The sequence below is a fragment of the Ziziphus jujuba genome, chromosome 2 (genome assembly GCF_031755915.1).
Source record: "Ziziphus jujuba cultivar Dongzao chromosome 2, ASM3175591v1".
NCBI classification, from domain to species: domain Eukaryota; kingdom Viridiplantae; phylum Streptophyta; class Magnoliopsida; order Rosales; family Rhamnaceae; genus Ziziphus; species Ziziphus jujuba.
In genome coordinates this window covers 19,258,948-19,279,859 of record NC_083380.1, presented here as the reverse complement: position 1 = coordinate 19,279,859, position 20,912 = coordinate 19,258,948, and the positions used below count along the sequence as shown (strand labels likewise).

General features: G+C 54.5%; 71 non-coding genes across 71 annotated transcripts; all 71 read left to right on the top strand.

Moving 5' to 3' along the window:
- Positions 1–54: 54 nt before the first annotated feature.
- LOC132801822 (5S ribosomal RNA) lies at positions 55–173 on the top strand. The gene has a single exon (XR_009636943.1). It is a non-coding gene; the product is annotated as a 5S ribosomal RNA (ribosomal RNA).
- Positions 174–366: 193 nt separating this feature from the next.
- On the top strand, positions 367–485 carry LOC132801498 (5S ribosomal RNA). The gene has a single exon (XR_009636614.1). It is a non-coding gene; the product is annotated as a 5S ribosomal RNA (ribosomal RNA).
- A 163-nt stretch (positions 486–648) lies between these two features.
- LOC132802053 (5S ribosomal RNA) lies at positions 649–767 on the top strand. Its single transcript, XR_009637174.1, has one exon. It is a non-coding gene; the product is annotated as a 5S ribosomal RNA (ribosomal RNA).
- A 163-nt stretch (positions 768–930) lies between these two features.
- On the top strand, positions 931–1,049 carry LOC132801400 (5S ribosomal RNA). The gene has a single exon (XR_009636516.1). It is a non-coding gene; the product is annotated as a 5S ribosomal RNA (ribosomal RNA).
- Positions 1,050–1,242: 193 nt separating this feature from the next.
- On the top strand, positions 1,243–1,361 carry LOC132801575 (5S ribosomal RNA). Its single transcript, XR_009636692.1, has one exon. It is a non-coding gene; the product is annotated as a 5S ribosomal RNA (ribosomal RNA).
- Positions 1,362–1,521: 160 nt separating this feature from the next.
- LOC132801399 (5S ribosomal RNA) lies at positions 1,522–1,640 on the top strand. Its single transcript, XR_009636515.1, has one exon. It is a non-coding gene; the product is annotated as a 5S ribosomal RNA (ribosomal RNA).
- A 193-nt stretch (positions 1,641–1,833) lies between these two features.
- LOC132801599 (5S ribosomal RNA) lies at positions 1,834–1,952 on the top strand. The gene has a single exon (XR_009636718.1). It is a non-coding gene; the product is annotated as a 5S ribosomal RNA (ribosomal RNA).
- Positions 1,953–2,112: 160 nt separating this feature from the next.
- LOC132801851 (5S ribosomal RNA) lies at positions 2,113–2,231 on the top strand. Its single transcript, XR_009636972.1, has one exon. It is a non-coding gene; the product is annotated as a 5S ribosomal RNA (ribosomal RNA).
- A 190-nt stretch (positions 2,232–2,421) lies between these two features.
- LOC132802177 (5S ribosomal RNA) lies at positions 2,422–2,540 on the top strand. Its single transcript, XR_009637301.1, has one exon. It is a non-coding gene; the product is annotated as a 5S ribosomal RNA (ribosomal RNA).
- Positions 2,541–2,702: 162 nt separating this feature from the next.
- Positions 2,703–2,821, top strand: LOC132801398 (5S ribosomal RNA). The gene has a single exon (XR_009636514.1). It is a non-coding gene; the product is annotated as a 5S ribosomal RNA (ribosomal RNA).
- Positions 2,822–3,014: 193 nt separating this feature from the next.
- On the top strand, positions 3,015–3,133 carry LOC132801574 (5S ribosomal RNA). Its single transcript, XR_009636691.1, has one exon. It is a non-coding gene; the product is annotated as a 5S ribosomal RNA (ribosomal RNA).
- A 161-nt stretch (positions 3,134–3,294) lies between these two features.
- Positions 3,295–3,413, top strand: LOC132801397 (5S ribosomal RNA). Its single transcript, XR_009636513.1, has one exon. It is a non-coding gene; the product is annotated as a 5S ribosomal RNA (ribosomal RNA).
- Positions 3,414–3,606: 193 nt separating this feature from the next.
- On the top strand, positions 3,607–3,725 carry LOC132801977 (5S ribosomal RNA). Its single transcript, XR_009637098.1, has one exon. It is a non-coding gene; the product is annotated as a 5S ribosomal RNA (ribosomal RNA).
- Positions 3,726–3,919: 194 nt separating this feature from the next.
- LOC132802042 (5S ribosomal RNA) lies at positions 3,920–4,038 on the top strand. The gene has a single exon (XR_009637163.1). It is a non-coding gene; the product is annotated as a 5S ribosomal RNA (ribosomal RNA).
- Positions 4,039–4,200: 162 nt separating this feature from the next.
- Positions 4,201–4,319, top strand: LOC132801396 (5S ribosomal RNA). The gene has a single exon (XR_009636512.1). It is a non-coding gene; the product is annotated as a 5S ribosomal RNA (ribosomal RNA).
- A 192-nt stretch (positions 4,320–4,511) lies between these two features.
- Positions 4,512–4,630, top strand: LOC132801525 (5S ribosomal RNA). Its single transcript, XR_009636641.1, has one exon. It is a non-coding gene; the product is annotated as a 5S ribosomal RNA (ribosomal RNA).
- Positions 4,631–4,792: 162 nt separating this feature from the next.
- On the top strand, positions 4,793–4,911 carry LOC132801394 (5S ribosomal RNA). Its single transcript, XR_009636510.1, has one exon. It is a non-coding gene; the product is annotated as a 5S ribosomal RNA (ribosomal RNA).
- Positions 4,912–5,104: 193 nt separating this feature from the next.
- Positions 5,105–5,223, top strand: LOC132801503 (5S ribosomal RNA). The gene has a single exon (XR_009636619.1). It is a non-coding gene; the product is annotated as a 5S ribosomal RNA (ribosomal RNA).
- A 190-nt stretch (positions 5,224–5,413) lies between these two features.
- On the top strand, positions 5,414–5,532 carry LOC132801029 (5S ribosomal RNA). The gene has a single exon (XR_009636145.1). It is a non-coding gene; the product is annotated as a 5S ribosomal RNA (ribosomal RNA).
- A 162-nt stretch (positions 5,533–5,694) lies between these two features.
- On the top strand, positions 5,695–5,813 carry LOC132801027 (5S ribosomal RNA). Its single transcript, XR_009636143.1, has one exon. It is a non-coding gene; the product is annotated as a 5S ribosomal RNA (ribosomal RNA).
- Positions 5,814–6,003: 190 nt separating this feature from the next.
- On the top strand, positions 6,004–6,122 carry LOC132801026 (5S ribosomal RNA). The gene has a single exon (XR_009636142.1). It is a non-coding gene; the product is annotated as a 5S ribosomal RNA (ribosomal RNA).
- Positions 6,123–6,284: 162 nt separating this feature from the next.
- Positions 6,285–6,403, top strand: LOC132801976 (5S ribosomal RNA). Its single transcript, XR_009637097.1, has one exon. It is a non-coding gene; the product is annotated as a 5S ribosomal RNA (ribosomal RNA).
- A 194-nt stretch (positions 6,404–6,597) lies between these two features.
- LOC132802031 (5S ribosomal RNA) lies at positions 6,598–6,716 on the top strand. The gene has a single exon (XR_009637152.1). It is a non-coding gene; the product is annotated as a 5S ribosomal RNA (ribosomal RNA).
- A 162-nt stretch (positions 6,717–6,878) lies between these two features.
- LOC132801393 (5S ribosomal RNA) lies at positions 6,879–6,997 on the top strand. The gene has a single exon (XR_009636509.1). It is a non-coding gene; the product is annotated as a 5S ribosomal RNA (ribosomal RNA).
- A 192-nt stretch (positions 6,998–7,189) lies between these two features.
- Positions 7,190–7,308, top strand: LOC132801524 (5S ribosomal RNA). Its single transcript, XR_009636640.1, has one exon. It is a non-coding gene; the product is annotated as a 5S ribosomal RNA (ribosomal RNA).
- Positions 7,309–7,470: 162 nt separating this feature from the next.
- Positions 7,471–7,589, top strand: LOC132801392 (5S ribosomal RNA). The gene has a single exon (XR_009636508.1). It is a non-coding gene; the product is annotated as a 5S ribosomal RNA (ribosomal RNA).
- Positions 7,590–7,782: 193 nt separating this feature from the next.
- LOC132801502 (5S ribosomal RNA) lies at positions 7,783–7,901 on the top strand. Its single transcript, XR_009636618.1, has one exon. It is a non-coding gene; the product is annotated as a 5S ribosomal RNA (ribosomal RNA).
- Positions 7,902–8,091: 190 nt separating this feature from the next.
- Positions 8,092–8,210, top strand: LOC132801025 (5S ribosomal RNA). Its single transcript, XR_009636141.1, has one exon. It is a non-coding gene; the product is annotated as a 5S ribosomal RNA (ribosomal RNA).
- A 162-nt stretch (positions 8,211–8,372) lies between these two features.
- On the top strand, positions 8,373–8,491 carry LOC132801024 (5S ribosomal RNA). Its single transcript, XR_009636140.1, has one exon. It is a non-coding gene; the product is annotated as a 5S ribosomal RNA (ribosomal RNA).
- Positions 8,492–8,681: 190 nt separating this feature from the next.
- Positions 8,682–8,800, top strand: LOC132801023 (5S ribosomal RNA). The gene has a single exon (XR_009636139.1). It is a non-coding gene; the product is annotated as a 5S ribosomal RNA (ribosomal RNA).
- Positions 8,801–8,962: 162 nt separating this feature from the next.
- LOC132801781 (5S ribosomal RNA) lies at positions 8,963–9,081 on the top strand. Its single transcript, XR_009636902.1, has one exon. It is a non-coding gene; the product is annotated as a 5S ribosomal RNA (ribosomal RNA).
- Positions 9,082–9,245: 164 nt separating this feature from the next.
- Positions 9,246–9,364, top strand: LOC132801391 (5S ribosomal RNA). The gene has a single exon (XR_009636507.1). It is a non-coding gene; the product is annotated as a 5S ribosomal RNA (ribosomal RNA).
- A 193-nt stretch (positions 9,365–9,557) lies between these two features.
- On the top strand, positions 9,558–9,676 carry LOC132801022 (5S ribosomal RNA). The gene has a single exon (XR_009636138.1). It is a non-coding gene; the product is annotated as a 5S ribosomal RNA (ribosomal RNA).
- A 190-nt stretch (positions 9,677–9,866) lies between these two features.
- Positions 9,867–9,985, top strand: LOC132802020 (5S ribosomal RNA). Its single transcript, XR_009637141.1, has one exon. It is a non-coding gene; the product is annotated as a 5S ribosomal RNA (ribosomal RNA).
- A 161-nt stretch (positions 9,986–10,146) lies between these two features.
- On the top strand, positions 10,147–10,265 carry LOC132801021 (5S ribosomal RNA). The gene has a single exon (XR_009636137.1). It is a non-coding gene; the product is annotated as a 5S ribosomal RNA (ribosomal RNA).
- A 190-nt stretch (positions 10,266–10,455) lies between these two features.
- On the top strand, positions 10,456–10,574 carry LOC132801020 (5S ribosomal RNA). Its single transcript, XR_009636136.1, has one exon. It is a non-coding gene; the product is annotated as a 5S ribosomal RNA (ribosomal RNA).
- A 162-nt stretch (positions 10,575–10,736) lies between these two features.
- On the top strand, positions 10,737–10,855 carry LOC132801019 (5S ribosomal RNA). The gene has a single exon (XR_009636135.1). It is a non-coding gene; the product is annotated as a 5S ribosomal RNA (ribosomal RNA).
- A 164-nt stretch (positions 10,856–11,019) lies between these two features.
- LOC132802009 (5S ribosomal RNA) lies at positions 11,020–11,138 on the top strand. The gene has a single exon (XR_009637130.1). It is a non-coding gene; the product is annotated as a 5S ribosomal RNA (ribosomal RNA).
- Positions 11,139–11,301: 163 nt separating this feature from the next.
- LOC132801985 (5S ribosomal RNA) lies at positions 11,302–11,420 on the top strand. The gene has a single exon (XR_009637106.1). It is a non-coding gene; the product is annotated as a 5S ribosomal RNA (ribosomal RNA).
- Positions 11,421–11,611: 191 nt separating this feature from the next.
- LOC132801627 (5S ribosomal RNA) lies at positions 11,612–11,730 on the top strand. Its single transcript, XR_009636747.1, has one exon. It is a non-coding gene; the product is annotated as a 5S ribosomal RNA (ribosomal RNA).
- Positions 11,731–11,893: 163 nt separating this feature from the next.
- Positions 11,894–12,012, top strand: LOC132801018 (5S ribosomal RNA). The gene has a single exon (XR_009636134.1). It is a non-coding gene; the product is annotated as a 5S ribosomal RNA (ribosomal RNA).
- A 192-nt stretch (positions 12,013–12,204) lies between these two features.
- On the top strand, positions 12,205–12,323 carry LOC132801997 (5S ribosomal RNA). The gene has a single exon (XR_009637118.1). It is a non-coding gene; the product is annotated as a 5S ribosomal RNA (ribosomal RNA).
- Positions 12,324–12,486: 163 nt separating this feature from the next.
- LOC132801390 (5S ribosomal RNA) lies at positions 12,487–12,605 on the top strand. The gene has a single exon (XR_009636506.1). It is a non-coding gene; the product is annotated as a 5S ribosomal RNA (ribosomal RNA).
- A 192-nt stretch (positions 12,606–12,797) lies between these two features.
- LOC132801986 (5S ribosomal RNA) lies at positions 12,798–12,916 on the top strand. Its single transcript, XR_009637107.1, has one exon. It is a non-coding gene; the product is annotated as a 5S ribosomal RNA (ribosomal RNA).
- Positions 12,917–13,079: 163 nt separating this feature from the next.
- Positions 13,080–13,198, top strand: LOC132801389 (5S ribosomal RNA). The gene has a single exon (XR_009636505.1). It is a non-coding gene; the product is annotated as a 5S ribosomal RNA (ribosomal RNA).
- A 193-nt stretch (positions 13,199–13,391) lies between these two features.
- LOC132801446 (5S ribosomal RNA) lies at positions 13,392–13,510 on the top strand. Its single transcript, XR_009636562.1, has one exon. It is a non-coding gene; the product is annotated as a 5S ribosomal RNA (ribosomal RNA).
- Positions 13,511–13,671: 161 nt separating this feature from the next.
- LOC132801419 (5S ribosomal RNA) lies at positions 13,672–13,790 on the top strand. Its single transcript, XR_009636535.1, has one exon. It is a non-coding gene; the product is annotated as a 5S ribosomal RNA (ribosomal RNA).
- A 193-nt stretch (positions 13,791–13,983) lies between these two features.
- Positions 13,984–14,102, top strand: LOC132801975 (5S ribosomal RNA). The gene has a single exon (XR_009637096.1). It is a non-coding gene; the product is annotated as a 5S ribosomal RNA (ribosomal RNA).
- A 162-nt stretch (positions 14,103–14,264) lies between these two features.
- On the top strand, positions 14,265–14,383 carry LOC132801388 (5S ribosomal RNA). Its single transcript, XR_009636504.1, has one exon. It is a non-coding gene; the product is annotated as a 5S ribosomal RNA (ribosomal RNA).
- A 193-nt stretch (positions 14,384–14,576) lies between these two features.
- LOC132801016 (5S ribosomal RNA) lies at positions 14,577–14,695 on the top strand. The gene has a single exon (XR_009636132.1). It is a non-coding gene; the product is annotated as a 5S ribosomal RNA (ribosomal RNA).
- Positions 14,696–14,886: 191 nt separating this feature from the next.
- On the top strand, positions 14,887–15,005 carry LOC132801266 (5S ribosomal RNA). The gene has a single exon (XR_009636382.1). It is a non-coding gene; the product is annotated as a 5S ribosomal RNA (ribosomal RNA).
- Positions 15,006–15,166: 161 nt separating this feature from the next.
- On the top strand, positions 15,167–15,285 carry LOC132801964 (5S ribosomal RNA). Its single transcript, XR_009637085.1, has one exon. It is a non-coding gene; the product is annotated as a 5S ribosomal RNA (ribosomal RNA).
- A 163-nt stretch (positions 15,286–15,448) lies between these two features.
- On the top strand, positions 15,449–15,567 carry LOC132801387 (5S ribosomal RNA). The gene has a single exon (XR_009636503.1). It is a non-coding gene; the product is annotated as a 5S ribosomal RNA (ribosomal RNA).
- Positions 15,568–15,761: 194 nt separating this feature from the next.
- On the top strand, positions 15,762–15,880 carry LOC132801953 (5S ribosomal RNA). The gene has a single exon (XR_009637074.1). It is a non-coding gene; the product is annotated as a 5S ribosomal RNA (ribosomal RNA).
- Positions 15,881–16,043: 163 nt separating this feature from the next.
- Positions 16,044–16,162, top strand: LOC132801386 (5S ribosomal RNA). Its single transcript, XR_009636502.1, has one exon. It is a non-coding gene; the product is annotated as a 5S ribosomal RNA (ribosomal RNA).
- Positions 16,163–16,355: 193 nt separating this feature from the next.
- Positions 16,356–16,474, top strand: LOC132802161 (5S ribosomal RNA). Its single transcript, XR_009637285.1, has one exon. It is a non-coding gene; the product is annotated as a 5S ribosomal RNA (ribosomal RNA).
- A 162-nt stretch (positions 16,475–16,636) lies between these two features.
- LOC132801015 (5S ribosomal RNA) lies at positions 16,637–16,755 on the top strand. Its single transcript, XR_009636131.1, has one exon. It is a non-coding gene; the product is annotated as a 5S ribosomal RNA (ribosomal RNA).
- Positions 16,756–16,946: 191 nt separating this feature from the next.
- LOC132801941 (5S ribosomal RNA) lies at positions 16,947–17,065 on the top strand. Its single transcript, XR_009637062.1, has one exon. It is a non-coding gene; the product is annotated as a 5S ribosomal RNA (ribosomal RNA).
- Positions 17,066–17,227: 162 nt separating this feature from the next.
- LOC132801930 (5S ribosomal RNA) lies at positions 17,228–17,346 on the top strand. The gene has a single exon (XR_009637051.1). It is a non-coding gene; the product is annotated as a 5S ribosomal RNA (ribosomal RNA).
- A 162-nt stretch (positions 17,347–17,508) lies between these two features.
- On the top strand, positions 17,509–17,627 carry LOC132801014 (5S ribosomal RNA). The gene has a single exon (XR_009636130.1). It is a non-coding gene; the product is annotated as a 5S ribosomal RNA (ribosomal RNA).
- A 192-nt stretch (positions 17,628–17,819) lies between these two features.
- Positions 17,820–17,938, top strand: LOC132801919 (5S ribosomal RNA). The gene has a single exon (XR_009637040.1). It is a non-coding gene; the product is annotated as a 5S ribosomal RNA (ribosomal RNA).
- A 163-nt stretch (positions 17,939–18,101) lies between these two features.
- LOC132801673 (5S ribosomal RNA) lies at positions 18,102–18,220 on the top strand. The gene has a single exon (XR_009636793.1). It is a non-coding gene; the product is annotated as a 5S ribosomal RNA (ribosomal RNA).
- Positions 18,221–18,410: 190 nt separating this feature from the next.
- On the top strand, positions 18,411–18,529 carry LOC132801908 (5S ribosomal RNA). Its single transcript, XR_009637029.1, has one exon. It is a non-coding gene; the product is annotated as a 5S ribosomal RNA (ribosomal RNA).
- Positions 18,530–18,691: 162 nt separating this feature from the next.
- On the top strand, positions 18,692–18,810 carry LOC132801013 (5S ribosomal RNA). Its single transcript, XR_009636129.1, has one exon. It is a non-coding gene; the product is annotated as a 5S ribosomal RNA (ribosomal RNA).
- Positions 18,811–19,003: 193 nt separating this feature from the next.
- Positions 19,004–19,122, top strand: LOC132801805 (5S ribosomal RNA). The gene has a single exon (XR_009636926.1). It is a non-coding gene; the product is annotated as a 5S ribosomal RNA (ribosomal RNA).
- A 161-nt stretch (positions 19,123–19,283) lies between these two features.
- Positions 19,284–19,402, top strand: LOC132801012 (5S ribosomal RNA). The gene has a single exon (XR_009636128.1). It is a non-coding gene; the product is annotated as a 5S ribosomal RNA (ribosomal RNA).
- A 191-nt stretch (positions 19,403–19,593) lies between these two features.
- LOC132801879 (5S ribosomal RNA) lies at positions 19,594–19,712 on the top strand. Its single transcript, XR_009637000.1, has one exon. It is a non-coding gene; the product is annotated as a 5S ribosomal RNA (ribosomal RNA).
- A 162-nt stretch (positions 19,713–19,874) lies between these two features.
- On the top strand, positions 19,875–19,993 carry LOC132801974 (5S ribosomal RNA). The gene has a single exon (XR_009637095.1). It is a non-coding gene; the product is annotated as a 5S ribosomal RNA (ribosomal RNA).
- A 162-nt stretch (positions 19,994–20,155) lies between these two features.
- Positions 20,156–20,274, top strand: LOC132801011 (5S ribosomal RNA). The gene has a single exon (XR_009636127.1). It is a non-coding gene; the product is annotated as a 5S ribosomal RNA (ribosomal RNA).
- Positions 20,275–20,465: 191 nt separating this feature from the next.
- LOC132801804 (5S ribosomal RNA) lies at positions 20,466–20,584 on the top strand. Its single transcript, XR_009636925.1, has one exon. It is a non-coding gene; the product is annotated as a 5S ribosomal RNA (ribosomal RNA).
- A 161-nt stretch (positions 20,585–20,745) lies between these two features.
- Positions 20,746–20,864, top strand: LOC132801709 (5S ribosomal RNA). The gene has a single exon (XR_009636829.1). It is a non-coding gene; the product is annotated as a 5S ribosomal RNA (ribosomal RNA).
- Positions 20,865–20,912: the final 48 nt, after the last annotated feature.

Genomic DNA, 20,912 nt, shown 5'->3' with positions numbered 1-20,912 from the left:
GGACCTGCTGCGCTGCTTCTTTTCCTTATATCCATTCTTTAGCATCACCATGTCGGGTGTGATCATACCAGCACTAATGCACCGGATCCCATCAGAACTCCGAAGTTAAGCGTGCTTGGGCGAGAGTAGTACTAGGATGGGTGACCTCCTGGGAAGTCCTCGTGCTGCACCCTTTTTTTTTTTTTTTTTTTTTCCTCTCTTTCCCCGCGCCTTTCACCTTCGGAGTTTCCCTTTTCTCCCGGCCCGACCGAGGGAACTCGCTCGGTGGGCCGGTGCATCGATGCCGCTGCCCGGATCGCGCCGAACGCATGCGGTCCTGCTGCGCTGCTTCTTTTCCTTATATCCATTCTTTAGCATCACCATGTCGGGTGCGATCATACTAGCACTAATGCACCGGATCCCATCAGAACTCCGAAGTTAAGCGTGCTTGGGCGAGAGTAGTACTAGGATGGGTGACCTCCTGGGAAGTCCTCGTGTTGCACCCCTTTTTTTTTTTTTTTTTTTCCTCTCTTTCCCCGCGCCGTTCACCCTCGGAGTTTCCCTTTTCTCCCGGCCCGACCGAGGGAACTCGCCCGGATCGCGCCGAACGCATGCGGACCTGCTGCGCTGCTTCTTTTCCTTATATCCATTCTTTAGCATCACCATGTCGGGTGCGATCATACCAGCACTAATGCACCGGATCCCATCAGAACTCCGAAGTTAAGCGTGCTTGGGCGAGAGTAGTACTAGGATGGGTGACCTCCTGGGAAGTCCTCGTGTTGCACCCCTTTTTTTTTTTTTTTTTTTCCTCTCTTTCCCCGCGCCGTTCACCCTCGGAGTTTCCCTTTTCTCCCGGCCCGACCGAGGGAACTCGCCCGGATCGCGCCGAACGCATGCGGACCTGCTGCGCTGCTTCTTTTCCTTATATCCATTCTTTAGCATCACCATGTCGGGTGTGATCATACCAGCACTAATGCACCGGATCCCATCAGAACTCCGAAGTTAAGCGTGCTTGGGCGAGAGTAGTACTAGGATGGGTGACCTCCTGGGAAGTCCTCGTGTTGCACCCTTTTTTTTTTTTTTTTTTTTTCCTCTCTTTCCCCGCGCCTTTCACCCTCGGAGTTTCCCTTTTCTCCCGGCCCGACCGAGGGAACTCGCTCGGTGGGCCGGTGCATCGATGCCGCTGCCCGGATCGCGCCGAACGCATGCGGACCTGCTGCGCTGCTTCTTTTCCTTATATCCATTCTTTAGCATCACCATGTCGGGTGCGATCATACCAGCACTAATGCACCGGATCCCATCAGAACTCCGAAGTTAAGCGTGCTTGGGTGAGAGTAGTACTAGGATGGGTGACCTCCTGGGAAGTCCTCGTGTTGCACCCCTTTTTTTTTTTTTTTTCCTCTCTTTCCCCGCGCCTTTCACCCTCGGAGTTTCCCTTTTCTCCCGGCCCGACCGAGGGAACTCGCCCGGATCGCGCCGAACGCATGCGGACCTGCTGCGCTGCTTCTTTTCCTTATATCCATTCTTTAGCATCACCATGTCGGGTGTGATCATACCAGCACTAATGCACCGGATCCCATCAGAACTCCGAAGTTAAGCGTGCTTGGGCGAGAGTAGTACTAGGATGGGTGACCTCCTGGGAAGTCCTCGTGTTGCACCCTTTTTTTTTTTTTTTTTTTTTCCTCTCTTTCCCCGCGCCTTTCACCCTCGGAGTTTCCCTTTTCTCCCGGCCCGACCGAGGGAACTCGCTCGGTGGGCCGGTGCATCGATGCCGCTGCCCGGATCGCGCCGAACGCATGCGGACCTGCTGCGCTGCTTCTTTTCCTTATATCCATTCTTTAGCATCACCATGTCGGGTGCGATCATACCAGCACTAATGCACCGGATCCCATCAGAACTTCGAAGTTAAGCGTGCTTGGGCGAGAGTAGTACTAGGATGGGTGACCTCCTGGGAAGTCCTCGTGTTGCACCCCTTTTTTTTTTTTTTTTCCTCTCTTTCCCCGCGCCTTTCACCCTCGGAGTTTCCCTTTTCTCCCGGCCCGACTGAGGGAACTCGCCCGGATCGCGCCGAACGCATGCGAACCTGCTGCGCTGCTTCTTTTCCTTATATCCATTCTTTAGCATCACCATGTCGGGTGCGATCATACCAGCACTAATGCACCGGATCCCATCAGAACCCCGAAGTTAAGCGTGCTTGGGCGAGAGTAGTACTAGGATGGGTGACCTCCTGGGAAGTCCTCGTGTTGCACCCTTTTTTTTTTTTTTTTTTCCTCTCTTTCCCCGCGCCTTTCACCCTCGGAGTTTCCCTTTTCTCCCGGCCCGACCGAGGGAACTCGCTCGGTGGGCCGGTGCATCGATGCCGCTGCCCGGATCGCGCCGAACGCATGCGGACCTGCTGCGCTGCTTCTTTTCCTTATATCCATTCTTTAGCATCACCATGTCGGGTGCCATCATAACAGCACTAATGCACCGGATCCCATCAGAACTCCGAAGTTAAGCGTGCTTGGGCGAGAGTAGTACTAGGATGGGTGACCTCCTGGGAAGTCCTCGTGTTGCACCCCTTTTTTTTTTTTTTTTTTCCTCTCTTTCCCCGCGCCGTTCACCCTCGGAGTTTCCCTTTTCTCCCGGCCCGACCGAGGGAACTCGCCCGGATCGCGCCGAACGCATGCGGACCTGCTGCGCTGCTTCTTTTCCTTATATCCATTCTTTAGCATCACCATGTCGGGTGTGATCATACCAGCACTAATGCACCGGATCCCATCAGAACTCCGAAGTTAAGCGTGCTTGGGCGAGAGTAGTACTAGGATGGGTGACCTCCTGGGAAGTCCTCGTGTTGCACCCTTTTTTTTTTTTTTTTTTTTTCCTCTCTTTCCCCGCGCCTTTCACCCTCGGAGTTTCCCTTTTCTCCCGGCCCGACCGAGGGAACTCGCTCGGTGGGCCGGTGCATCGATGCCGCTGCCCGGATCGCGCCGAACGCATGCGGACCTGCTGCGCTGCTTCTTTTCCTTATATCCATTCTTTAGCATCACCATGTCGGGTGCGATCATACCAGCACTAATGCACCGGATCCCATCAGAACTCCGAAGTTAAGCGTGCTTGGGTGAGAGTAGTACTAGGATGGGTGACCTCCTGGGAAGTCCTCGTGTTGCACCCCTTTTTTTTTTTTTTTTTCCTCTCTTTCCCCGCGCCTTTCACCCTCGGAGTTTCCCTTTTCTCCCGGCCCGACCGAGGGAACTCGCCCGGATCGCGCCGAACGCATGCGGACCTGCTGCGCTGCTTCTTTTCCTTATATCCATTCTTTAGCATCACCATGTCGGGTGTGATCATACCAGCACTAATGCACCGGATCCCATCAGAACTCCGAAGTTAAGCGTGCTTGGGCGAGAGTAGTACTAGGATGGGTGACCTCCTGGGAAGTCCTCGTGTTGCACCCTTTTTTTTTTTTTTTTTTTTTCCTCTCTTTCCCCGCGCCTTTCACCCTCGGAGTTTCCCTTTTCTCCCGGCCCGACCGAGGGAACTCGCTCGGTGGGCCGGTGCATCGATGCCGCTGCCCGGATCGCGCCGAACGCATGCGGACCTGCTGCGCTGCTTCTTTTCCTTATATCCATTCTTTAGCATCACCATGTCGGGTGCGATCATACCAGCACTAATGCACCGGATCCCATCAGAACTCCGAAGTTAAGCGTGCTTGGGCGAGAGTAGTACTAGGATTGGTGACCTCCTGGGAAGTCCTCGTGTTGCACCCTTTTTTTTTTTTTTTTTTTTTCCCTCTCTTTCCCCGCGCCTTTCACCCTCGGAGTATCCCTTTTCTCCCGGCCCGACCGAGGGAACTCGCTCGGTGGGCCGGTGCATCGATGCCGCTGCCCGGATCGCGCCGAACGCATGCGGACCTGCTGCGCTGCTTCTTTTCCTTATATCCATTCTTTAGCATCACCATGTCGGGTGCGATCATACCAGCACTAATGCACCGGATCCCATCAGAACTCCGAAGTTAAGCGTGCTTGGGCGAGAGTAGTACTAGGATGGGTGACCTCCTGGGAAGTCCTCGTGTTGCACCCCTTTTTTTTTTTTTTTTTTCCTCTCTTTCCCCGCGCCGTTCACCCTCGGAGTTTCCCTTTTCTCCCGGCCCGACCGAGGGAACTCGCCCGGATCGCGCCGAACGCATGCGGACCTGCTGCGCTGCTTCTTTTCCTTATATCCATTCTTTAGCATCACCATGTCGGGTGTGATCATACCAGCACTAATGCACCGGATCCCATCAGAACTCCGAAGTTAAGCGTGCTTGGGCGAGAGTAGTACTAGGATGGGTGACCTCCTGGGAAGTCCTCGTGTTGCACCCTTTTTTTTTTTTTTTTTTTTCCTCTCTTTCCCCGCGCCTTTCACCCTCGGAGTTTCCCTTTTCTCCCGGCCCGACCGAGGGAACTCGCTCGGTGGGCCGGTGCATCGATGCCGCTGCCCGGATCGCGCCGAACGCATGCGGTCCTGCTGCGCTGCTTCTTTTCCTTATATCCATTCTTTAGCATCACCATGTCGGGTGCGATCATACCAGCACTAATGCACCGGATCCCATCAGAACTCCGAAGTTAAGCGTGCTTGGGCGAGAGTAGTACTAGGATGGGTGACCTCCTGGGAAGTCTTCGTGTTGCACCCCTTTTTTTTTTTTTTTTTTCCTCTCTTTCCCCGCGCCGTTCACCCTCGGAGTTTCCCTTTTCTCCCGGCCCGACCGAGGGAACTCGCCCGGATCGCGCCGAACGCATGCGGACCTGCTGCGCTGCTTCTTTTCCTTATATCCATTCTTTAGCATCACCATGTCGGGTGTGATCATACCAGCACTAATGCACCGGATCCCATCAGAACTCCGAAGTTAAGCGTGCTTGGGCGAGAGTAGTACTAGGATGGGTGACCTCCTGGGAAGTCCTCGTGTTGCACCCTTTTTTTTTTTTTTTTTTTTTCCTCTCTTTCCCCGCGCCTTTCACCCTCGGAGTTTCCCTTTTCTCCCGGCCCGACCGAGGGAACTCGCTCGGTGGGCCGGTGCATCGATGCCGCTGCCCGGATCGCGCCGAACGCATGCGGACCTGCTGCGCTGCTTCTTTTCCTTATATCCATTCTTTAGCATCACCATGTCGGGTGCGATCATACCAGCACTAATCCACCGGATCCCATCAGAACTCCGAAGTTAAGCGTGCTTGGGCGAGAGTAGTACTAGGATGGGTGACCTCCTGGGAAGTCCTCGTGTTGCACCCTTTTTTTTTTTTTTTTTTCCTCTCTTTCCCCGCGCCTTTCACCCTCGGAGTTTCCCTTTTCTCCCGGCCCGACCGAGGGAACTCGCTCGGTGGGCCGGTGCATCGATGCCGCTGCCCGGATCGCGCCGAACGCATGCGGACCTGCTGCGCTGCTTCTTTTCCTTATATCCATTCTTTAGCATCACCATGTCGGGTGCGATCATACCAGCACTAATGCACCGGATCCCATCAGAACTCCGAAGTTAAGCGTGCTTGGGCGAGAGTAGTACTAGGATGGGTGACCTCCTGGGAAGTCCTCGTGTTGCACCCTTTTTTTTTTTTTTTTTTTCCTCTCTTTCCCCGCGCCTTTCACCCTCGGAGTTTCCCTTTTCTCCCGGCCCGACCGAGGGAACTCGCCCGGATCGCGCCGAACGCATGCGGACCTGCTGCGCTGCTTCTTTTCCTTATATCCATTCTTTAGCATCACCATGTCGGGTGCGATCATACCAGCACTAATGCACCGGATCCCATCAGAACTCCGAAGTTAAGCGTGCTTGGGCGAGAGTAGTACTAGGATGGGTGACCTCCTGGGAAGTCCTCGTGTTGCACCCTTTTTTTTTTTTTTTTTTCCTCTCTTTCCCCGCGCCTTTCACCCTCGGAGTTTCCCTTTTCTCCCGGCCCGACCGAGGGAACTCGCTCGGTGGGCCGGTGCATCGATGCCGCTGCCCGGATCGCGCCGAACGCATGCGGACCTGCTGCGCTGCTTCTTTTCCTTATATCCATTCTTTAGCATCACCATGTCGGGTGCGATCATACCAGCACTAATGCACCGGATCCCATCAGAACTCCGAAGTTAAGCGTGCTTGGGCGAGAGTAGTACTAGGATGGGTGACCTCCTGGGAAGTCCTCGTGTTGCACCCTTTTTTTTTTTTTTTTTTTCCTCTCTTTCCCCGCGCCTTTCACCCTCGGAGTTTCCCTTTTCTCCCGGCCCGACCGAGGGAACTCGCCCGGATCGCGCCGAACGCATGCGGACCTGCTGCGCTGCTTCTTTTCCTTATATCCATTCTTTAGCATCACCATGTCGGGTGCGATCATACCAGCACTAATGCACCGGATCCCATCAGAACTCCGAAGTTAAGCGTGCTTGGGCGAGAGTAGTACTAGGATTGGTGACCTCCTGGGAAGTCCTCGTGTTGCACCCTTTTTTTTTTTTTTTTTTTTTTCCTCTCTTTCCCCGCGCCTTTCACCCTCGGAGTATCCCTTTTCTCCCGGCCCGACCGAGGGAACTCGCTCGGTGGGCCGGTGCATCGATGCCGCTGCCCGGATCGCGCCGAACGCATGCGGACCTGCTGCGCTGCTTCTTTTCCTTATATCCATTCTTTAGCATCACCATGTCGGGTGCGATCATACCAGCACTAATGCACCGGATCCCATCAGAACTCCGAAGTTAAGCGTGCTTGGGCGAGAGTAGTACTAGGATGGGTGACCTCCTGGGAAGTCCTCGTGTTGCACCCCTTTTTTTTTTTTTTTTTTCCTCTCTTTCCCCGCGCCGTTCACCCTCGGAGTTTCCCTTTTCTCCCGGCCCGACCGAGGGAACTCGCCCGGATCGCGCCGAACGCATGCGGACCTGCTGCGCTGCTTCTTTTCCTTATATCCATTCTTTAGCATCACCATGTCGGGTGTGATCATACCAGCACTAATGCACCGGATCCCATCAGAACTCCGAAGTTAAGCGTGCTTGGGCGAGAGTAGTACTAGGATGGGTGACCTCCTGGGAAGTCCTCGTGTTGCACCCTTTTTTTTTTTTTTTTTTTTCCTCTCTTTCCCCGCGCCTTTCACCCTCGGAGTTTCCCTTTTCTCCCGGCCCGACCGAGGGAACTCGCTCGGTGGGCCGGTGCATCGATGCCGCTGCCCGGATCGCGCCGAACGCATGCGGTCCTGCTGCGCTGCTTCTTTTCCTTATATCCATTCTTTAGCATCACCATGTCGGGTGCGATCATACCAGCACTAATGCACCGGATCCCATCAGAACTCCGAAGTTAAGCGTGCTTGGGCGAGAGTAGTACTAGGATGGGTGACCTCCTGGGAAGTCTTCGTGTTGCACCCCTTTTTTTTTTTTTTTTTTCCTCTCTTTCCCCGCGCCGTTCACCCTCGGAGTTTCCCTTTTCTCCCGGCCCGACCGAGGGAACTCGCCCGGATCGCGCCGAACGCATGCGGACCTGCTGCGCTGCTTCTTTTCCTTATATCCATTCTTTAGCATCACCATGTCGGGTGTGATCATACCAGCACTAATGCACCGGATCCCATCAGAACTCCGAAGTTAAGCGTGCTTGGGCGAGAGTAGTACTAGGATGGGTGACCTCCTGGGAAGTCCTCGTGTTGCACCCTTTTTTTTTTTTTTTTTTTTTCCTCTCTTTCCCCGCGCCTTTCACCCTCGGAGTTTCCCTTTTCTCCCGGCCCGACCGAGGGAACTCGCTCGGTGGGCCGGTGCATCGATGCCGCTGCCCGGATCGCGCCGAACGCATGCGGACCTGCTGCGCTGCTTCTTTTCCTTATATCCATTCTTTAGCATCACCATGTCGGGTGCGATCATACCAGCACTAATCCACCGGATCCCATCAGAACTCCGAAGTTAAGCGTGCTTGGGCGAGAGTAGTACTAGGATGGGTGACCTCCTGGGAAGTCCTCGTGTTGCACCCTTTTTTTTTTTTTTTTTTCCTCTCTTTCCCCGCGCCTTTCACCCTCGGAGTTTCCCTTTTCTCCCGGCCCGACCGAGGGAACTCGCTCGGTGGGCCGGTGCATCGATGCCGCTGCCCGGATCGCGCCGAACGCATGCGGACCTGCTGCGCTGCTTCTTTTCCTTATATCCATTCTTTAGCATCACCATGTCGGGTGCGATCATACCAGCACTAATGCACCGGATCCCATCAGAACTCCGAAGTTAAGCGTGCTTGGGCGAGAGTAGTACTAGGATGGGTGACCTCCTGGGAAGTCCTCGTGTTGCACCCTTTTTTTTTTTTTTTTTTTCCTCTCTTTCCCCGCGCCTTTCACCCTCGGAGTTTCCCTTTTCTCCCGGCCCGACCGAGGGAACTCGCCCGGATCGCGCCGAACGCATGCGGACCTGCTGCGCTGCTTCTTTTCCTTATATCCATTCTTTAGCATCACCATGTCGGGTGCGATCATACCAGCACTAATGCACCGGATCCCATCAGAACTCCGAAGTTAAGCGTGCTTGGGCGAGAGTAGTACTAGGATGGGTGACCTCCTGGGAAGTCCTCGTGTTGCACCCTTTTTTTTTTTTTTTTTTCCTCTCTTTCCCCGCGCCTTTCACCCTCGGAGTTTCCCTTTTCTCCCGGCCCGACCGAGGGAACTCGCTCGGTGGGCCGGTGCATCGATGCCGCTGCCCGGATCGCGCCGAACGCATGCGGACCTGCTGCGCTGCTTCTTTTCCTTATATCCATTCTTTAGCATCACCATGTCGGGTGCGATCATACCAGCACTAATGCACCGGATCCCATCAGAACTCCGAAGTTAAGCGTGCTTGGGCGAGAGTAGTACTAGGATGGGTGACCTCCTGGGAAGTCCTCGTGTTGCACCCTTTTTTTTTTTTTTTTTTTCCTCTCTTTCCCCGCGCCTTTCACCCTCGGAGTTTCCCTTTTCTCCCGGCCCGACCGAGGGAACTCGCCCGGATCGCGCCGAACGCATGCGGACCTGCTGCGCTGCTTCTTTTCCTTATATCCATTCTTTAGCATCACCATGTCGGGTGCGATCATACCAGCACTAATGCACCGGATCCTATCAGAACTCCGAAGTTAAGCGTGCTTGGGCGAGAGTAGTACTAGGATGGGTGACCTCCTGGGAAGTCCTCGTGTTGCACCCTTTTTTTTTTTTTTTTTTTTTCCTCTCTTTCCCCGCGCCTTTCACCCTCGGAGTTTCCCTTTTCTCCCGGCCCGACCGAGGGAACTCGCCCGGATCGCGCCGAACGCATGCGGACCTGCTGCGCTGCTTCTTTTCCTTATATCCATTCTTTAGCATCACCATGTCGGGTGTGATCATACCAGCACTAATGCACCGGATCCCATCAGAACTCCGAAGTTAAGCGTGCTTGGGCGAGAGTAGTACTAGGATGGGTGACCTCCTGGGAAGTCCTCGTGTTGCACCCTTTTTTTTTTTTTTTTTTTTTCCTCTCTTTCCCCGCGCCTTTCACCCTCGGAGTTTCCCTTTTCTCCCGGCCCGACCGAGGGAACTCGCTCGGTGGGCCGGTGCATCGATGCCGCTGCCCGGATCGCGCCGAACGCATGCGGACCTGCTGCGCTGCTTCTTTTCCTTATATCCATTCTTTAGCATCACCATGTCGGGTGCGATCATACCAGCACTAATGCACCGGATCCCATCAGAACTCCGAAGTTAAGCGTGCTTGGGCGAGAGTAGTACTAGGATGGGTGACCTCCTGGGAAGTCCTCGTGTTGCACCCTTTTTTTTTTTTTTTTTTCCTCTCTTTCCCCGCGCCTTTCACCCTCGGAGTTTCCCTTTTCTCCCGGCCCGACCGAGGGAACTCGCTCGGTGGGCCGGTGCATCGATGCCGCTGCCCGGATCGCGCCGAACGCATGCGGACCTGCTGCGCTGCTTCTTTTCCTTATATCCATTCTTTAGCATCACCATGTCGGGTGCGATCATACCAGCACTAATGCACCGGATCCCATCAGAACTCCGAAGTTAAGCGTGCTTGGGCGAGAGTAGTACTAGGATGGGTGACCTCCTGGGAAGTCCTCGTGTTGCACCCCTTTTTTTTTTTTTTTTTCCTCTCTTTCCCCGCGCCTTTCACCCTCGGAGTTTCCCTTTTCTCCCGGCCCGACTGAGGGAACTCGCCCGGATCGCGCCGAACGCATGCGAACCTGCTGCGCTGCTTCTTTTCCTTATATCCATTCTTTAGCATCACCATGTCGGGTGCGATCATACCAGCACTAATGCACCGGATCCCATCAGAACTCCGAAGTTAAGCGTGCTTGGGCGAGAGTAGTACTAGGATGGGTGACCTCCTGGGAAGTCCTCGTGTTGCACCCTTTTTTTTTTTTTTTTTTCCTCTCTTTCCCCGCGCCTTTCACCCTCGGAGTTTCCCTTTTCTCCCGGCCCGACCGAGGGAACTCGCTCGGTGGGCCGGTGCATCGATGCCGCTGCCCGGATCGCGCCGAACGCATGCGGACCTGCTGCGCTGCTTCTTTTCCTTATATCCATTCTTTAGCATCACCATGTCGGGTGCGATCATACCAGCACTAATGCACCGGATCCCATCAGAACTCCGAAGTTAAGCGTGCTTGGGCGAGAGTAGTACTAGGATGGGTGACCTCCTGGGAAGTCCTCGTGTTGCACCCTTTTTTTTTTTTTTTTTTTCCTCTCTTTCCCCGCGCCTTTCACCCTCGGAGTTTCCCTTTTCTCCCGGCCCGACCGAGGGAACTCGCCCGGATCGCGCCGAACGCATGCGGACCTGCTGCGCTGCTTCTTTTCCTTATATCCATTCTTTAGCATCACCATGTCGGGTGCGATCATACCAGCACTAATGCACCGGATCCCATCAGAACTCCGAAGTTAAGCGTGCTTGGGCGAGAGTAGTACTAGGATGGGTGACCTCCTGGGAAGTCCTCGTGTTGCACCCTTTTTTTTTTTTTTTTTTTTTCCTCTCTTTCCCCGCGCCTTTCACCCTCGGAGTTTCCCTTTTCTCCCGGCCCGACCGAGGGAACTCGCCCGGATCGCGCCGAACGCATGCGGACCTGCTGCGCTGCTTCTTTTCCTTATATCCATTCTTTAGCATCACCATGTCGGGTGCGATCATACCAGCACTAATGCACCGGATCCCATCAGAACTCCGAAGTTAAGCGTGCTTGGGCGAGAGTAGTACTAGGATGGGTGACCTCCTGGGAAGTCCTCGTGTTGCACCCCTTTTTTTTTTTTTTTTTTTCCTCTCTTTCCCCGCGCCTTTCACCCTCGGAGTTTCCCTTTTCTCCCGGCCCGACTGAGGGAACTCGCCCGGATCGCGCCGAACGCATGCGAACCTGCTGCGCTGCTTCTTTTCCTTATATCCATTCTTTAGCATCACCATGTCGGGTGCGATCATACCAGCACGAATGCACCGGATCCCATCAGAACTCCGAAGTTAAGCTCGCTTGGGCGAGAGTAGTACTAGGATGGGTGACCTCCTGGGAAGTCCTCGTGTTGCACCCTTTTTTTTTTTTTTTTTTTCCTCTCTTTCCCCGCGCCTTTCACCCTCGGAGTTTCCCTTTTCTCCCGGCCCGACCGAGGGAACTCGCTCGGTGGGCCGGTGCATCGATGCCGCTGCCCGGATCGCGCCGAACGCATGCGGACCTGCTGCGCTGCTTCTTTTCCTTATATCCATTCTTTAGCATCACCATGTCGGGTGCGATCATACCAGCACTAATGCACCGGATCCCATCAGAACTCCGATGTTAAGCGTGCTTGGGCGAGAGTAGTACTAGGATGGGTGACCTCCTGGGAAGTCCTCGTGTTGCACCCCTTTTTTTTTTTTTTTTTTTCCTCTCTTTCCCCGCGCCGTTCACCCTCATAGTTTCCCTTTTCTCCCGGCCCGACCGAGGGAACTCGCCCGGATCGCGCCGAACGCATGCGGACCTGCTGCGCTGCTTCTTTTCCTTATATCCATTCTTTAGCATCACCATGTCGGGTGCGATCATACCAGCACTAATGCACCGGATCCCATCAGAACTCCGAAGTTAAGCGTGCTTGGGCGAGAGTAGTACTAGGATGGGTGACCTCCTGGGAAGTCCTCGTGTTGCACCCTTTTTTTTTTTTTTTTTTTTCCTCTCTTTCCCCGCGCCTTTCACCCTCGGAGTTTCCCTTTTCTCCCGGCCCGACCGAGGGAACTCGCTCGGTGGGCCGGTGCATCGATGCCGCTGCCCGGATCGCGCCGAACGCATGCGGACCTGCTGCGCTGCTTCTTTTCCTTATATCCATTCTTTAGCATCACCATGTCGGGTGCGATCATACCAGCACTAATGCACCGGATCCCATCAGAACTCCGAAGTTAAGCGTGCTTGGGCGAGAGTAGTACTAGGATGGGTGACCTCCTGGGAAGTCCTCGTGTTGCACCCCTTTTTTTTTTTTTTTTTTTCCTCTCTTTCCCCGCGCCGTTCACCCTCGGAGTTTCCCTTTTCTCCCGGCCCGACCGAGGGAACTCGCCCGGATCGCGCCGAACGCATGCGGACCTGCTGCGCTGCTTCTTTTCCTTATATCCATTCTTTAGCATCACCATGTCGGGTGTGATCATACCAGCACTAATGCACCGGATCCCATCAGAACTCCGAAGTTAAGCGTGCTTGGGCGAGAGTAGTACTAGGATGGGTGACCTCCTGGGAAGTCCTCGTGTTGCACCCTTTTTTTTTTTTTTTTTTTTCCTCTCTTTCCCCGCGCCTTTCACCCTCGGAGTTTCCCTTTTCTCCCGGCCCGACCGAGGGAACTCGCTCGGTGGGCCGGTGCATCGATGCCGCTGCCCGGATCGCGCCGAACGCATGCGGACCTGCTGCGCTGCTTCTTTTCCTTATATCCATTCTTTAGCATCACCATGTCGGGTGCGATCATACCAGCACTAATGCACCGGATCCCATCAGAACTCCGAAGTTAAGCGTGCTTGGGCGAGAGTAGTACTAGGATGGGTGACCTCCTGGGAAGTCCTCGTGTTGCACCCCTTTTTTTTTTTTTTTTTTTCCTCTCTTTCCCCGCGCCGTTCACCCTCGGAGTTTCCCTTTTCTCCCGGCCCGACCGAGGGAACTCGCCCGGATCGCGCCGAACGCATGCGGACCTGCTGCGCTGCTTCTTTTCCTTATATCCATTCTTTAGCATCACCATGTCGGGTGTGATCATACCAGCACTAATGCACCGGATCCCATCAGAACTCCGAAGTTAAGCGTGCTTGGGCGAGAGTAGTACTAGGATGGGTGACCTCCTGGGAAGTCCTCGTGTTGCACCCTTTTTTTTTTTTTTTTTTTTTCCTCTCTTTCCCCGCGCCTTTCACCCTCGGAGTTTCCCTTTTCTCCCGGCCCGACCGAGGGAACTCGCTCGGTGGGCCGGTGCATCGATGCCGCTGCCCGGATCGCGCCGAACGCATGCGGACCTGCTGCGCTGCTTCTTTTCCTTATATCCATTCTTTAGCATCACCATGTCGGGTGCGATAATACCAGCACTAATGCACCGGATCCCATCAGAACTCCGAAGTTAAGCGTGCTTGGGCGAGAGTAGTACTAGGATGGGTGACCTCCTGGGAAGTCCTCGTGTTGCACCCCTTTTTTTTTTTTTTTTTCCTCTCTTTCCCCGCGCCTTTCACCCTCGGAGTTTCCCTTTTCTCCCGGCCCGACTGAGGGAACTCGCCCGGATCGCGCCGAACGCATGCGAACCTGCTGCGCTGCTTCTTTTCCTTATATCCATTCTTTAGCATCACCATGTCGGGTGCGATCATACCAGCACTAATGCACCGGATCCCATCAGAACTCCGAAGTTAAACGTGCTTGGGCGAGAGTAGTACTAGGATGGGTGACCTCCTGGGAAGTCCTCGTGTTGCACCCTTTTTTTTTTTTTTTTTTTTTCCTCTCTTTCCCTGCGCCTTTCACCCTCGGAGTTTCCCTTTTCTCCCGGCCCGACCGAGGGAACTCGCTCGGTGGGCCGGTGCATCGATGCCGCTGCCCGGATCGCGCCGAACGCATGCGGACCTGCTGCGCTGCTTCTTTTCCTTATATCCATTCTTTAGCATCACCATGTCGGGTGCGATCATACCAGCACTAATGCACCGGATCCCATCAGAACTCCGAAGTTAAGCGTGCTTGGGCGAGAGTAGTACTAGGATGGGTGACCTCCTGGGAAGTCCTCGTGTTGCACCCCTTTTTTTTTTTTTTTTTTCCTCTCTTTCCCCGCGCCGTTCACCCTCGGAGTTTCCCTTTTCTCCCGGCCCGACCGAGGGAACTCGCCCGGATCGCGCCGAACGCATGCGGACCTGCTGCGCTGCTTCTTTTCCTTATATCCATTCTTTAGCATCACCATGTCGGGTGTGATCATACCAGCACTAATGCACCGGATCCCATCAGAACTCCGAAGTTAAGCGTGCTTGGGCGAGAGTAGTACTAGGATGGGTGACCTCCTGGGAAGTCCTCGTGTTGCACCCTTTTTTTTTTTTTTTTTTTTTCCTCTCTTTCCCCGCGCCTTTCACCCTCGGAGTTTCCCTTTTCTCCCGGCCCGACCGAGGGAACTCGCTCGGTGGGCCGGTGCATCGATGCCGCTGCCCGGATCGCGCCGAACGCATGCGGACCTGCTGCGCTGCTTCTTTTCCTTATATCCATTCTTTAGCATCACCATGTCGGGTGCGATCATACCAGCACTAATGCACCGGATCCCATCAGAACTCCGAAGTTAAGCGTGCTTGGGCGAGAGTAGTACTAGGATGGGTGACCTCCTGGGAAGTCCTCGTGTTGCACCCTTTTTTTTTTTTTTTTTTTCCTCTCTTTCCCCGCGCCTTTCACCCTCGGAGTTTCCCTTTTCTCCCGGCCCGACCGAGGGAACTCGCTCGGTGGGCCGGTGCATCGATGCCGCTGCCCGGATCGCGCCGAACGCATGCGGACCTGCTGCGCTGCTTCTTTTCCTTATATCCATTCTTTAGCATCACCATGTCGGGTGCGATCATACCAGCACTAATGCACCGGATCCCATCAGAACTCCGAAGTTAAGCGTGCTTGGGCGAGATTAGTACTAGGATGGGTGACCTCCTGGGAAGTCCTCGTGTTGCACCCCTTTTTTTTTTTTTTTTTCCTCTCTTTCCCCGCGCCTTTCACCCTCGGAGTTTCCCTTTTCTCCCGGCCCGACCGAGGGAACTCGCCCGGATCGCGCCGAACGCATGCGGACCTGCTGCGCTGCTTCTTTTCCTTATATCCATTCTTTAGCATCACCATGTCGGGTGCGATCATACCAGCACTAATGCACCGGATCCCATCAGAACTCCGAAGTTAAGCGTGCTTGGGCGAGAGTAGTACTAGGATGGGTGACCTCCTGGGAAGTCCTCGTGTTGCACCCCTTTTTTTTTTTTTTTTTTTCCTCTCTTTCCCCGCGCCGTTCACCCTCGGAGTTTCCCTTTTCTCCCGGCCCGACCGAGGGAACTCGCCCGGATCGCGCCGAACGCATGCGGACCTGCTGCGCTGCTTCTTTTCCTTATATCCATTCTTTAGCATCACCATGTCGGGTGTGATCATACCAGCACTAATGCACCGGATCCCATCAGAACTCCGAAGTTAAGCGTGCTTGGGCGAGAGTAGTACTAGGATGGGTGACCTCCTGGGAAGTCCTCGTGTTGCACCCTTTTTTTTTTTTTTTTTTTTTTCCTCTCTTTCCCCGCGCCTTTCACCCTCGGAGTTTCCCTTTTCTCCCGGCCCGACCGAGGGAACTCGCTCGGTGGGCCGGTGCATCGATGCCGCTGCCCGGATCGCGCCGAACGCATGCGGACCTGCTGCGCTGCTTCTTTTCCTTATATCCATTCTTTAGCATCACCATGTCGGGTGCGATCATACCAGCACTAATGCACCGGATCCCATCAGAACTCCGAAGTTAAGCGTGCTTGGGCGAGAGTAGTACTAGGATGGGTGACCTCCTGGGAAGTCCTCGTGTTGCACCCCTTTTTTTTTTTTTTTTTTTCCTCTCTTTCCACGCGCCGTTCACCCTCGGAGTTTCCCTTTTCTCCCGGCCCGACCGAGGGAACTCGCCCGGATCGCGCCGAACGCATGCGGACCTGCTGCGCTGCTTCTTTTCCTTATCTCCATTCTTTAGCATCACCATGTCGGGTGTGATCATACCAGCACTAATGCACCGGATCCCATCAGAACTCCGAAGTTAAGCGTGCTTGGGCGAGAGTAGTACTAGGATGGGTGACCTCCTGGGAAGTCCTCGTGTTGCACCCTTTTTTTTTTTTTTTTTTTTTCCTCTCTTTCCCCGCGCCTTTCACCCTCGGAGTTTCCCTTTTCTCCCGGCCCGACCGAGGGAACTCGCTCGGTGGGCCGGTGCATCGATGCCGCTGCCCGGATCGCGCCGAACGCATGCGGACCTGCTGCGCTGCTTCTTTTCCTTATATCCATTCTTTAGCATCACCATGTCGGGTGCGATCATACCAGCACTAATGCACCGGATCCCATCAGAACTACGAAGTTAAGCGTGCTTGGGCGAAAGTAGTACTAGGATGGGTGACCTCCTGGGAAGTCCTCGTGTTGCACCCCTTTTTTTTTTTTTTTTTTCCTCTCTTTCCCCGCGCCTTTCACCCTCGGAGTTTCCCTTTTCTCCCGGCCCGACTGAGGGAACTCGCCCGGATCGCGCCGAACGCATGCGAACCTGCTGCGCTGCTTCTTTTCCTTATATCCATTCTTTAGCATCACCATGTCGGGTGCGATCATACCAGCACTAATGCACCGGATCCCATCAGAACTCCGAAGTTAAGCGTGCTTGGGCGAGAGTAGTACTAGGATGGGTGACCTCCTGGGAAGTCCTCGTGTTGCACCCTTTTTTTTTTTTTTTTTTTCCTCTCTTTCCCCGCGCCTTTCACCCTCGGAGTTTCCCTTTTCTCCCGGCCCGACCGAGGGAACTCGCTCGGTGGGCCGGTGCATCGATGCCGCTGCCCGGATCGCGCCGAACGCATGCGGACCTGCTGCGCTGCTTCTTTTCCTTATATCCATTCTTTAGCATCACCATGTCGGGTGCGATCATACCAGCACTAATGCACCGGATCCCATCAGAACTCCGAAGTTAAGCGTGCTTGGGCGAGAGTAGTACTAGGATGGGTGACCTCCTGGGAAGTCCTCGTGTTGCACCCCTTTTTTTTTTTTTTTTTTCCTCTCTTTCCCCGCGCCTTTCACCCTCGGAGTTTCCCTTTTCTCCCGGCCCGACCGAGGGAACTCGCCCGGATCGCGCCGAACGCATGCGGACCTGCTGCGCTGCTTCTTTTCCTTATATCCATTCTTTAGCATCACCATGTCGGGTGCGATCATACCAGCACTAATGCACCGGATCCCATCAGAACTCCGAAGTTAAGCGTGCTTGGGCGAGAGTAGTACTAGGATGGGTGACCTCCTGGGAAGTCCTCGTGTTGCACCCCTTTTTTTTTTTTTTTTTTCCTCTCTTTCCCCGCGCCGTTCACCCTCGGAGTTTCCGTTTTCTCCCGGCCCGACCGAGGGAACTCGCCCGGATCGCGCCGAACGCATGCGGACCTGCTGCGCTGCTTCTTTTCCTTATATCCATTCTTTAGCATCACCATGTCGGGTGCGATCATACCAGCACTAATGCACCGGATCCCATCAGAACTCCGAAGTTAAGCGTGCTTGGGCGAGAGTAGTACTAGGATGGGTGACCTCCTGGGAAGTCCTCGTGTTGCACCCTTTTTTTTTTTTTTTTTTTTCCTCTCTTTCCCCGCGCCTTTCACCCTCGGAGTTTCCCTTTTCTCCCGGCCCGACCGAGGGAACTCGCTCGGTGGGCCGGTGCATCGATGCCGCTGCCCGGATCGCGCCGAACGCATGCGGACCTGCTGCGCTGCTTCTTTTCCTTATATCCATTCTTTAGCATCACCATGTCGGGTGCGATCATACCAGCACTAATGCACCGGATCCCATCAGAACTCCGAAGTTAAGCGTGCTTGGGCGAGAGTAGTACTAGGATGGGTGACCTCCTGGGAAGTCCTCGTGTTGCACCCCTTTTTTTTTTTTTTTTTTTCCTCTCTTTCCCCGCGCCGTTCACCTTCGGAGTTTCCCTTTTCTCCCGGCCCGACCGAGGGAACTCGCCCGGATCGCGCCGAACGCATGCGGACCTGCTGCGCTGCTTCTTTTCCTTATATCCATTCTTTAGCATCACCATGTCGGGTGTGATCATACCAGCACTAATGCACCGGATCCCATCAGAACTCCGAAGTTAAGCGTGCTCGGGCGAGAGTAGTACTAGGATGGGTGACCTCCTGGGAAGTCCTCGTGTTGCACCCATTTTTTTTTTTTTTTTTCCTCTCTTTCCCCGCGCCTTTCACCCTCGGAGTTTCCCTTTTCTCCCGGCCCGACCGAGGGAACTCGCTCGGTGGGCCGGTGCATCGATGCCGCTGCCCGGATCGCGCCGAACGCATGCGGACCTGCTGCGCTGCTTCTTTTCCTTATATCCATTCTTTAGCATCACCATGTCGGGTGCGATCATACCAGCACTAATGCACCGGATCCCATCAGAACTCCGAAGTTAAGCGTGCTTGGGCGAGAGTAGTACTAGGATGGGTGACCTCCTGGGAAGTCCTCGTGTTGCACCCCTTTTTTTTTTTTTTTTTTCCTCTCTTTCCCCGCGCCTTTCACCCTCGGAGTTTCCCTTTTCTCCCGGCCCGACTGAGGGAACTCGCCCGGATCGCGCCGAACGCATGCGAACCTGCTGCGCTGCTTCTTTTCCTTATATCCATTCTTTAGCATCACCATGTCGGGTGCGATCATACCAGCACTAATGCACCGGATCCCATCAGAACTCCGAAGTTAAGCGTGCTTGGGCGAGAGTAGTACTAGGATGGGTGACCTCCTGGGAAGTCCTCGTGTTGCACCCTTTTTTTTTTTTTTTTTTTTTCCTCTCTTTCCCCGCGCCTTTCACCCTCGGAGTTTCCCTTTTCTCCCGGCCCGACCGAGGGAACTCGCTCGGTGGGCCGGTGCATCGATGCCGCTGCCCGGATCGCGCCGAACGCATGCGGACCTGCTGCGCTGCTTCTTTTCCTTATATCCATTCTTTAGCATCACCATGTCGGGTGCGACCATAACAGCACTAATGCACCGGATCCCATCAGAACTCCGAAGTTAAGCGTGCTTGGGCGAGAGTAGTACTAGGATGGGTGACCTCCTGGGAATTCCTCGTGTTGCACCCCTTTTTTTTTTTTTTTTTCCTCTCTTTCCCCGCGCCTTTCACCCTCGGAGTTTCCCTTTTCTCCCGGCCCGACCGAGGGAACTCGCCCGGATCGCGCCGAACGCATGCGGACCTGCTGCGCTGCTTCTTTTCCTTATATCCATTCTTTAGCATCACCATGTCGGGTGCGATCATACCAGCACTAATGCACCGGATCCCATCAGAACTCCGAAGTTAAGCGTGCTTGGGCGAGAGTAGTACTAGGATGGGTGACCTCCTGGGAAGTCCTCGTGTTGCACCCTTTTTTTTTTTTTTTTTTTCCTCTCTTTCCCCGCGCCTTTCACCCTCGGAGTTTCCCTTTTCTCCCGGCCCGACCGAGGGAACTCGCTCGGTGGGCCGGTGCATCGATGCCGCTGCCCGGATCTCGCCGAACGCATGCGGACCTGCTGCGCTGCTTCTTTTCCTTATATCCATTCTTTAGCATCACCATGTCGGGTGCGATCATAACAGCACTAATGCACCGGATCCCATCAGAACTCCGAAGTTAAGCGTGCTTGGGCGAGAGTAGTACTAGGATGGGTGACCTCCTGGGAATTCCTCGTGTTGCACCCCTTTTTTTTTTTTTTTTTTCCTCTCTTTCCCCGCGCCTTTCACCCTCGGAGTTTCCCTTTTCTCCCGGCCCGACCGAGGGAACTCGCCCGGATCGCGCCGAACGCATGCGGACCTGCTGCGCTGCTTCTTTTCCTTATATCCATTCTTTAGCATCACCATGTCGGGTGCGATCATACCAGCACTAATGCACCGGATCCCATCAGAACTCCGAAGTTAAGCGTGCTTGGGCGAGAGTAGTACTAGGATTGGTGACCTCCTGGGAAGTCCTCGTGTTGCACCCTTTTTTTTTTTTTTTTTTTCCTCTCTTTCCCCGCGCCTTTCACCCTCGGAGTTTCCCTTTTCTCCCGGCCCGACCGAGGGAACTCGCCCGGATCGCGCCGAACGCATGCGGACCTGCTGCGCTGCTTCTTTTCCTTATATCCATTCTTTAGCATCACCATGTCGGGTGCGATCATACCAGCACTAATGCACCGGATCCCATCAGAACTCCGAAGTTAAGCGTGCTTGGGCGAGAGTAGTACTAGGATGGGTGACCTCCTGGGAAGTCCTCGTGTTGCACCCTTTTTTTTTTTTTTTTTTTCCTCTCTTTCCCCGCGCCTTTCACCCTCGGAGTTTCCCTTTTCTCCCGGCCCGACCGAGGGAACTCGCTCGGTGGGCCGGTGCATCGATGCCGCTGCCCGGATCTCGCCGAACGCATGCGGACCTGCTGCGCTGCTTCTTTTCCTTATATCCATTCTTTAGCATCACCATGTCGGGTGCGACCATAACAGCACTAATGCACCGGATCCCATCAGAACTCCGAAGTTAAGCGTGCTTGGGCGAGAGTAGTACTAGGATGGGTGACCTCCTGGGAATTCCTCGTGTTGCACCCCTTTTTTTTTTTTTTTTTCCTCTCTTTCCCCGCGCCTTTCACCCTCGGAGTTTCCCTTTTCTCCCGGCCCGACCGAGGGAACTCGCCCGGATCGCGCCGAACGCATGCGGACCTGCTGCGCTGCTTCTTTTCCTTATATCCATTCTTTAGCATCACCATGTCGGGTGCGATCATACCAGCACTAATGCACCGGATCCCATCAGAACTCCGAAGTTAAGCGTGCTTGGGCGAGAGTAGTACTAGGATGGGTGACCTCCTGGGAAGTCCTCGTGTTGCACCATTTTTTTTTTTTTTTTTTTCCTCTCTTTCCCCGCGCCTTTCACCCTCGG